Below are 9,908 nucleotides of genomic sequence, written 5' to 3' on the forward strand. Positions count from 1 at the left end.
GTTCAGTTCAACATTCAACACAATCATTCCACAGCACTTGATTGAAAATGCAATCCATTCAGGGCCTGTAGACCTCCCTCTGAAACTGGAAACCACACTTCCTGATTAGGTGACCTCACTCAGGCTGGATGGGGAGCAGCACCTTCAGCATCACCACACAGGGCAAATTCTGCGTAATCTGAAAACAAATCCCGTGCCCTGTGTGAGGATTGAACTCACGACCTTCAGATTATGAGACTGACGCGCTACCTACTGCGCTAACAAGGCTGAAAACATGGATCCCAACAGTGTGCAAAAAAAAGGACAAAAAGGACACGTGCGTTCAATGGTCTTCATAGAAAAGTTCAGTTCAGCATTCAACACAATCAGTCCACAGGACTTCATTGAAAAGGCATTCCAATCAGGGCCTGAAGATCTCCCTCTGAAACTGGACACTAGACTTCCTGACTGGGAGACCTCACTCAGGCTGGATCGGGAGCAGCACCTTCAGCACCACCACACATAGCAAATTCAATGTAATCTGAAAAGAAAACCCATGCCCGCTGTGAGGATTGCACCTAAAAACCTCCAGATAATCAGACTGACATTCTACCTACTGCGCTAAGAATTCTGAGAACACGACACCCAAAAGAAATTGATAAATAATCAAGTGTGTAACCATGGCGTATAAAATGTATACTGATGGTATTTAAAATGTATAAACATCTGTATACAAGTCCCAAGAGCTCAACAGACGACCCAAAGCCACCACCCGCCATCTGGCCATGGACAAAATGGACACGTGCGTTCAAATGGTCTTCATAGAAAAGTTCAGATCAGCATTCAACACAATCATTCCACAGCACTTGATTGAAAAGGCAATCCATTCAGGGCCTGTAGACCTCCCTCTGAAACTGGACACCAGACTTCCTGACTGGGAGACCTCACTCAGGCTGGATCGGGAGCAGCACCTTCAGCACCACCACACATAGCAAATTCAATGTAATCTGAAAAGAAAACCCATGCCCGCTGTGAGGATTGCACCTAAAAACCTCCAGATAATCAGACTGACATTCTACCTACTGCGCTAAGAATTCTGAGAACACGACACCCAAAAGAAATTGATAAATAATCAAGTGTGTAACCATGGCGTATAAAATGTATACTGATGGTATTTAAAATGTATAAACATCTGTATACAAGTCCCAAGAGCTCAACAGACGACCCAAAGCCACCACCCGCCATCTGGCCATGGACAAAATGGACACGTGCGTTCAAATGGTCTTCTTAGAAAAGTTCAGTTCAGCATTCAACACAATCATTCCACAGCACTTGATTGAAAATGCAATCCATTCAGGGTCTGTAGACCTCCCTCTGAAACTGGAAACCACACTTCCTGACTAGGTGACCTCACTCAGGCTGGATGGGGAGCAGCACCTTCAGTACCACCACACAGGGCAAATTCTGCGTAATCTGAAAACAAAACCCGTGCCCTGTGTGAGGATCGAACTCACGACCTTCAGATTATGAGACTGACGCGCTACCTACTGCGCTAACAAGGCTGAAAACATGGATCCCAACAGTGTGCAAAAAAAAGGACAAAAAGGACACGTGCGTTCAATGGTCTTCATAGAAAAGTTCAGTTCAGCATTCAACACAATCAGTCCACAGGACTTCATTGAAAAGGCATTCCAATCAGGGCCTGAAGATCTCCCTCTGAAACTGGACACTAGACTTCCTGACTGGGAGACCTCACTCAGGCTGGATCGGGAGCAGCACCTTCAGCACCACCACACATAGCAAATTCAATGTAATCTGAAAAGAAAACCCATGCCCGCTGTGAGGATTGCACCTAAAAACCTCCAGATAATCAGACTGACATTCTACCTACTGCGCTAAGAATTCTGAGAACACGACACCCAAAAGAAATTGATAAATAATCAAGTGTGTAACCATGGCGTATAAAATGTATACTGATGGTATTTAAAATGTATAAACATCTGTATACAAGTCCCAAGAGCTCAACAGACGACCCAAAGCCACCACCCGCCATCTGGCCATGGACAAAATGGACACATGCGTTCAAATGGTCTTCTTAGAAAAGTTCAGATCAGCATTCAACACAATCATTCCACAGCACTTGATTGAAAAGGCAATCCATTCAGGGCCTGTAGACCTCCCTCTGAAACTGGACACTAGACTTCCTGACTGGGAGACCTCACTCAGGCTGGATCGGGAGCAGCACCTTCAGCACCACCACACATAGCAAATTCAATGTAATCTGAAAAGAAAACCCATGCCCGCTGTGAGGATTGCACTCAAAACCTCCAGATAATCAGACTGACATTCTACCTACTGCGCTAAGAATGCTGAGAACACGACACCCAAAAGAAATTAATAAATAAGCAAGTGTGTAACCATGGCGTATAAAATGTATACTGATGGTATTTAAAATGTATAAACATCTGTATACAAGTCCCAAGAGCTCAACAGACGACCCAAAGCCACCACCCGCCATCTGGCCATGGACAAAATGGACATGTGCGTTCAAATGGTCTTCTTAGAAAAGTTCAGTTCAACATTCAACACAATCATTCCACAGCACTTGATTGAAAATGCAATCCATTCAGGGCCTGTAGACCTCCCTCTGAAACTGGAAACCACACTTCCTGATTAGGTGACCTCACTCAGGCTGGATGGGGAGCAGCACCTTCAGCATCACCACACAGGGCAAATTCTGCGTAATCTGAAAACAAATCCCGTGCCCTGTGTGAGGATTGAACTCACGACCTTCAGATTATGAGACTGACGCGCTACCTACTGCGCTAACAAGGCTGAAAACATGGATCCCAACAGTGTGCAAAAAAAAGGACAAAAAGGACACGTGCGTTCAATGGTCTTCATAGAAAAGTTCAGTTCAGCATTCAACACAATCAGTCCACAGGACTTCATTGAAAAGGCATTCCAATCAGGGCCTGAAGATCTCCCTCTGAAACTGGACACTAGACTTCCTGACTGGGAGACCTCACTCAGGCTGGATCGGGAGCAGCACCTTCAGCACCACCACACATAGCAAATTCAATGTAATCTGAAAAGAAAACCCATGCCCGCTGTGAGGATTGCACCTAAAAACCTCCAGATAATCAGACTGACATTCTACCTACTGCGCTAAGAATTCTGAGAACACGACACCCAAAAGAAATTGATAAATAATCAAGTGTGTAACCATGGCGTATAAAATGTATACTGATGGTATTTAAAATGTATAAACATCTGTATACAAGTCCCAAGAGCTCAACAGACGACCCAAAGCCACCACCCGCCATCTGGCCATGGACAAAATGGACACGTGCGTTCAAATGGTCTTCATAGAAAAGTTCAGATCAGCATTCAACACAATCATTCCACAGCACTTGATTGAAAAGGCAATCCATTCAGGGCCTGTAGACCTCCCTCTGAAACTGGACACTAGACTTCCTGACTGGGAGACCTCACTCAGGCTGGATCGGGAGCAGCACCTTCAGCACCACCACACATAGCAAATTCAATGTAATCTGAAAAGAAATCCCATGCCCGCTGTGAGGATTGCACCTAAAAACCTCCAGATAATCAGACTGACATTCTACCTACTGCGCTAAGAATGCTGAGAACACGACACCCAAAAGAAATTAATAAATAATCAAGTGTGTAACCATGGCGTATAAAATGTATACTGATGGTATTTAAAATGTATAAACATCTGTATACAAGTCCCAAGAGCTCAACAGACGACCCAAAGCCACCACCCGCCATCTGGCCATGGACAAAATGGACACGTGCGTTCAAATGGTCTTCTTAGAAAAGTTCAGTTCAGCATTCAACACAATCATTCCACAGCACTTGATTGAAAATGCAATCCATTCAGGGTCTGTAGACCTCCCTCTGAAACTGGAAACCACACTTCCTGATTAGGTGACCTCACTCAGGCTGGATGGGGAGCAGCACCTTCAGCACCAACACACAGGGCAAATTCTGCGTAATCTGAAAACAAAACCTGTGCCCTGTGTGAGGATCGAACTCACGACCTTCAGATTATGAGACTGACGCGCTACCTACTGCGCTAACAAGGCTGAAAACATGGATCCCAACAGTGTGCAAAAAAAAGGACAAAAAGGACACGTGCGTTCAATGGTCTTCATAGAAAAGTTCAGTTCAGCATTCAACACAATCAGTCCACAGGACTTCATTGAAAAGGCATTCCAATCAGGGCCTGAAGATCTCCCTCTGAAACTGGACACTAGACTTCCTGACTGGGAGACCTCACTCAGGCTGGATTGGGAGCAGCACCTTCAGCACCACCACACATAGCAAATTCAATGTAATCTGAAAAGAAAACCCATGCCCGCTGTGAGGATTGCACCTAAAAACCTCCAGATAATCAGACTGACATTCTACCTACTGCGCTAAGAATTCTGAGAACACGACACCCAAAAGAAATTGATAAATAATCAAGTGTGTAACCATGGCGTATAAAATGTATACTGATGGTATTTAAAATGTATAAACATCTGTATACAAGTACCAAGAGCTCAACAGACGACCCAAAGCCACCACCCGCCATCTGGCCATGGACAAAATGGACACGTGCGTTCAAATGGTCTTCTTAGAAAAGTTCAGTTCAGCATTCAACACAATCATTCCACAGGACTTGATTGAAAAGGCATTCCAATCAGGGCCTGAAGATCTCCCTCTGAAACTGGAAACCACACTTTCTGACTAGGTGACCTCACTCAGGCTGGATGGGGAGCAGCACCTTCAGCACCACCACACAGGGTAAATTCAATGTAATCTGAAAAGAAAACCCATGCCCGCTGTGAGGATTGCACCTAAAAACCTCCAGATAATCAGACTGACATTCTACCTACTGCGCTAAGAATTCTGAGAACACGACACCCCAAAAGAAATTGATAAATAATCAAGTGTGTAACCATGGCGTATAAAATGTATACTGATGGTATTTAAAATGTATAAACATCTGTATACAAGTCCCAAGAGCTCAACAGACGACCCAAAGCCACCACCCGCCATCTGGCCATGGACAAAATGGACACGTGCGTTCAAATGGTCTTCTTAGAAAAGTTCAGATCAGCATTCAACACAATCATTCCACAGCACTTGATTGAAAAGGCAATCCATTCAGGGCCTGTAGACCTCCCTCTGAAACTGGACACTAGACTTCCTGACTGGGAGACCTCACTCAGGCTGGATCGGGAGCAGCACCTTCAGCACCACCACACATAGCAAATTCAATGTAATCTGAAAAGAAAACCCATGCCCGCTGTGAGGATTGCACTCAAAACCTCCAGATAATCAGACTGACATTCTACCTACTGCGCTAAGAATGCTGAGAACACGACACCCAAAAGAAATTAATAAATAAGCAAGTGTGTAACCATGGCGTATAAAATGTATACTGATGGTATTTAAAATGTATAAACATCTGTATACAAGTTCCAAGAGCTCAACAGACGACCCAAAGCCACCACCCGCCATCTGGCCATGGACAAAATGGACATGTGCGTTCAAATGGTCTTCTTAGAAAAGTTCAGTTCAGCATTCAACACAATCATTCCACAGCACTTGATTGAAAATGCAATCCATTCAGGGCCTGTAGACCTCCCTCTGAAACTGGAAACCACACTTCCTGACTAGGTGACCTCACGCAGGCTGGATGGGGAGCAGCACCTTCAGCACCAACACACAGGGCAAATTCTGCATAATCTGAAAACAAAACCCGTGCCCTGTGTGAGGATTGCACCTAAAAACCTCCAGATAATCAGACTGACATTCTACCTACTGCGCTAAGAATTCTGAGAACACGACACCCAAAAGAAATTGATAAATAATCAAGTGTGTAACCATGGCGTATAAAATGTATACTGATGGTATTTAAAATGTATAAACATCTGTATACAAGTCCCAAGAGCTCAACAGACGACAGACTGACGCGCTACCTACTGCGCTAACAAGGCTGAAAACATGGATCCCAACAGTGTGCAAAAAAAAGGACAAAAAGGACACGTGCGTTCAAATGGTCTTCATAGAAAAGTTCAGTTCAGCATTCAACACAATCATTCCACAGCACTTGATTGAAAATGCAATCCATTCAGGGCCTGTAGACCTCCCTCTGAAACTGGAAACCAGACTTCCTAACTGGGAGACCTCACTCAGGCTGGATGGGAAGCAGCACCTTCAGCACCACCACACATAGCAAATTCAATGTAATCTGAAAACAAAACCCGTGCCCTGTGTGAGGATCGAACTCACGACCTTCAGATTATGAGACTGACGCGCTACCTACTGCGCTAACAAGGCTGAAAACATGGATCCCAACAGTGTGCAAAAAAAAGGACAAAAAGGACACGTGCGTTCAATGGTCTTCATAGAAAAGTTCAGTTCAGCATTCAACACAATCAGTCCACAGGACTTCATTGAAAAGGCATTCCAATCAGGGCCTGAAGATCTCCCTCTGAAACTGGACACTAGACTTCCTGACTGGGAGACCTCACTCAGGCTGGATCGGGAGCAGCACCTTCAGCACCACCACACATAGCAAATTCAATGTAATCTGAAAAGAAAACCCATGCCCGCTGTGAGGATTGCACCTAAAAACCTCCAGATAATCAGACTGACATTCTACCTACTGCGCTAAGAATTCTGAGAACACGACACCCAAAAGAAATTGATAAATAATCAAGTGTGTAATCATGGCGTATAAAATGTATACTGATGGTATTTAAAATGTATAAACATCTGTATACAAGTACCAAGAGCTCAACAGACGACCCAAAGCCACCACCCGCCATCTGGCCATGGACAAAATGGACACGTGCGTTCAAATGGTCTTCATAGAAAAGTTCAGTTCAGCATTCAACACAATCAATCCACAGGACTTCATTGAAAAGGCATTCCAATCAGGGCCTGAAGATCTCCCTCTGAAACTGGACACTAGACTTCCTGACTGGGAGACCTCACTCAGGCTGGATCGGGAGCAGCACCTTCAGCACCACCACACATAGCAAATTCAATGTAATCTGAAAACAAAACCCATGCCCGGTGTGAGGATTGCACTCAAAACCTCCAGATAATCAGACTGACATTCTACCGACTGCGCTAAGATGACTGAAAACACGACACCCAAAAGAAATTAATAAATAAGCAAGAACAAATTCAATGTAACCTGAAAAGAAAACCCATGCCCTGTGTGAGGATTGAACTCACAACCTTCAGGTTATGAAACTGACACGCTACCTACTGCACTAACAAGACTGAAAATGTAACAACCAACAGAAATTAATAAATAAGCAAGTGTGTAACCATGGCATATAAAACATATACTAATGGTATTTTAAAAAGTTCAGTTCAGCATTCAATACAATCATTCCACAGCACCTGACTGAAAAGGCAATCTAATCATGGCTTATTGCGCTAACAAGGCTGAAAACATGACACCAAACAGAAGTTTGGGAAATATAACAGAAATATACTGATGGTATTTAAAAAGTATAAACATCTGTATACAAGTCCCAAGAGCTCAACAAACAACCCAACGCCACCATCTGGCCATGGACTAAGTCTCTTGGCCGTATGGTAACTTCAAAATTTTGGTAGCTTCAAAACTCACAACCTTCAGAATATGAGACTGACTAAATTATAATTTAATTAAGGGCTGTTAATTATAATTTGTTATTTCAGGGTACATAAAAACAGTGGTTTTGATTGGATGAATATTAAAATATTATATAAAAATGTAATATTCACTTAGGGGCTATACCAAGAGATTTCATTAATTGTGGGACCTATTCCAGAAATATATTTCAAGACGCATCAAGTTAACGCCTTTGTGACAACCGATTAATATTTTTTTAGTTAGTTTCAGTTACATTTATATAGCGCTTTCCAAGACAGCCAAAGTGTTTTACATTGTATGGGGGGAATCTCCTCAACCACCACCAGTGTGTAGCATCCACCTGGATGATGCCACAGCAACTATAGTGCACCAGAATGCCCACCACACACCAGCTATTAGTGGAGAGAAGAGGAGCGTGATGTAGACCAGCGTTTCCCAACCTTTTTTCAGTCATGGCACCCTTTGAAAATTTTTAATTAATTTGTGGCACCCTACATAAATACTAATGCATTAAGCCTGGTTTATACTCAACACGTCTGCAATAGCGCTAGGGAGCGCGCGGCAAAAATGACGTCATCGCGGCGTGGGCGGATGCGTTATGAGTGATGAGTTATGAGACTGACGCACTACCTACTGCGCTAACGAGTGTAAAGAACGGTTGTGATTGCGGTTGCAAATTTTAAAGATTAATTCTACGATTTTCAGAAACACCATACAACAAGAACAAGACTCCCTAGTGGCTGCTAGTACAGCTGTCTTTTATCTATCCCAGTCCTAACCTTCATATGAATATTAGTGTACATTCCAATATTGAGGACAAAAATAAAAATGCTAGTTCATTAACTATATATATATATATATATATATATATATATATATATATATATATATATATATAGAGAGAGAGAGAGAGAGAGAGAGAGCTTGTTAGTTCAATAACTATAACTAATTACATGTCTGTTTTTGCAAAAAAAAAAAAAAAAAAAAAAAAAATTGTCCACATACATCATGTGAACAATTTTGTTTGCAAAAACAGACATGTAATTAGTTATAGTTAATGAACTAACATGCTTTTATATACATACATATATTGGTTAATGAACTAGCATTTTTATTTTTGTCCTCAATATTGGACAAGAAATTTTGGGCACGTGACAAATAAACTTGAAACTTTATAAATGTCATTATACAGAATGACATAACACGCCTACGCCATTTTGTCAGCTATCAAACTATCACCGATCTTGAAAATGCCGTAGTAAACTACCAATAGCAATTTAGCAGATAATCTTCTGAAGACTGGAGAGATTAGCTAGCTAGCTAATTTATCAAACCGCACACAATTCATGCTCTTTTGTATTAGCATAAAGTTACTAGTATAAATATGTTCAATTAGACAGCATTTTTTTTACGTAACATCTTGTGTTAATACTACATTATGTCATTATTCATAATTATCTTATTAGTGAATAGTAATCACCTGAGGAACTTTGAGTGCCTACAAGCACACACGAGTCAGCGTTAGAAGCAACAGCCAATCACATCACAGTCTGATGTCATACATTTTAATCATTGGAATCCGGAACCAATCAAAGTCCACTATGCTACCAAGATTGGACCAATCAGCTGCCGAAGATGACGGCTGTTGCTGGGATCCATTTCACATGGAGATTGGATTGTCATTCCATATTCACAGCTGCAAAAAGAGCAGAAAGGGGGGAAAAAAAAAAAAAAAATCCGACGTCACAAATTAAATTGTATTTTTGTCCTTTACGAAAATGGGAATGAACACTGGCTTATTATTATTATAATTATTACTATTATTATGACTTTTTTTTTTTTTTACTGTTCTTTTCGAAATAGTAGGGGGAAAACATTATTCAACATCATATTAATATTTAGTTGTCTTTTTTTCTCCTTTTTTCTGTAAAAGGGTGGGAATGAACACTGTCTTCTTCTTCCTCTTATTATTATTATTATTATTATTATTATTATTATTATTATTATTATTATGGAAAAAAATTAACAAAGTTTTTTTTTTACCTTTAACATTTTTAACACAAAATAAATAAATATTTGTACTCAATATCATTCACTGACTGCATCCCAAAACCACAAATCTGTGGTGCACGCTGTTGTGTTTTGATTATGTAGTATTTGGTGTTCGGACATAAGTTTTTTGTTGTTAGTTAGTGTTATTATGTAAAACCAGGTAATGTACTGGAAAGGCCTCAGAATGGATTTTACTGTCCTCAGCGTT

At 41.5% G+C, this 9,908-nt stretch overlaps 1 protein-coding gene and 6 non-coding genes across 8 annotated transcripts in view; all 7 read right to left on the reverse strand.

The window, feature by feature from the left end:
• LOC108268961 (uncharacterized) overlaps window positions 1–9,457 on the reverse strand; it is a 65,252-nt gene extending 55,795 nt beyond the window's left edge. For both annotated transcript variants that reach the window (XM_017474376.3, XM_017474374.3), the window contains exon 1: window positions 9,129–9,457. The gene's annotated coding sequence lies outside the window, so the exon portion shown is untranslated. The remainder of the gene's footprint in view (window positions 1–9,128) is intronic.
• On the reverse strand, window positions 195–267 carry trnam-cau (transfer RNA methionine (anticodon CAU)). Its single transcript has one exon. It is a non-coding gene; the product is annotated as a tRNA-Met (tRNA).
• Window positions 1,469–1,541, reverse strand: trnam-cau (transfer RNA methionine (anticodon CAU)). The gene has a single exon. It is a non-coding gene; the product is annotated as a tRNA-Met (tRNA).
• On the reverse strand, window positions 2,742–2,814 carry trnam-cau (transfer RNA methionine (anticodon CAU)). The gene has a single exon. It is a non-coding gene; the product is annotated as a tRNA-Met (tRNA).
• trnam-cau (transfer RNA methionine (anticodon CAU)) lies at window positions 4,016–4,088 on the reverse strand. The gene has a single exon. It is a non-coding gene; the product is annotated as a tRNA-Met (tRNA).
• trnam-cau (transfer RNA methionine (anticodon CAU)) lies at window positions 6,261–6,333 on the reverse strand. Its single transcript has one exon. It is a non-coding gene; the product is annotated as a tRNA-Met (tRNA).
• On the reverse strand, window positions 7,215–7,287 carry trnam-cau (transfer RNA methionine (anticodon CAU)). The gene has a single exon. It is a non-coding gene; the product is annotated as a tRNA-Met (tRNA).
• Window positions 9,458–9,908: the final 451 nt, after the last annotated feature.

This window comes from Ictalurus punctatus, chromosome 8 (genome assembly GCF_001660625.3).
Source record: "Ictalurus punctatus breed USDA103 chromosome 8, Coco_2.0, whole genome shotgun sequence".
Classification (NCBI taxonomy): domain Eukaryota; kingdom Metazoa; phylum Chordata; class Actinopteri; order Siluriformes; family Ictaluridae; genus Ictalurus; species Ictalurus punctatus.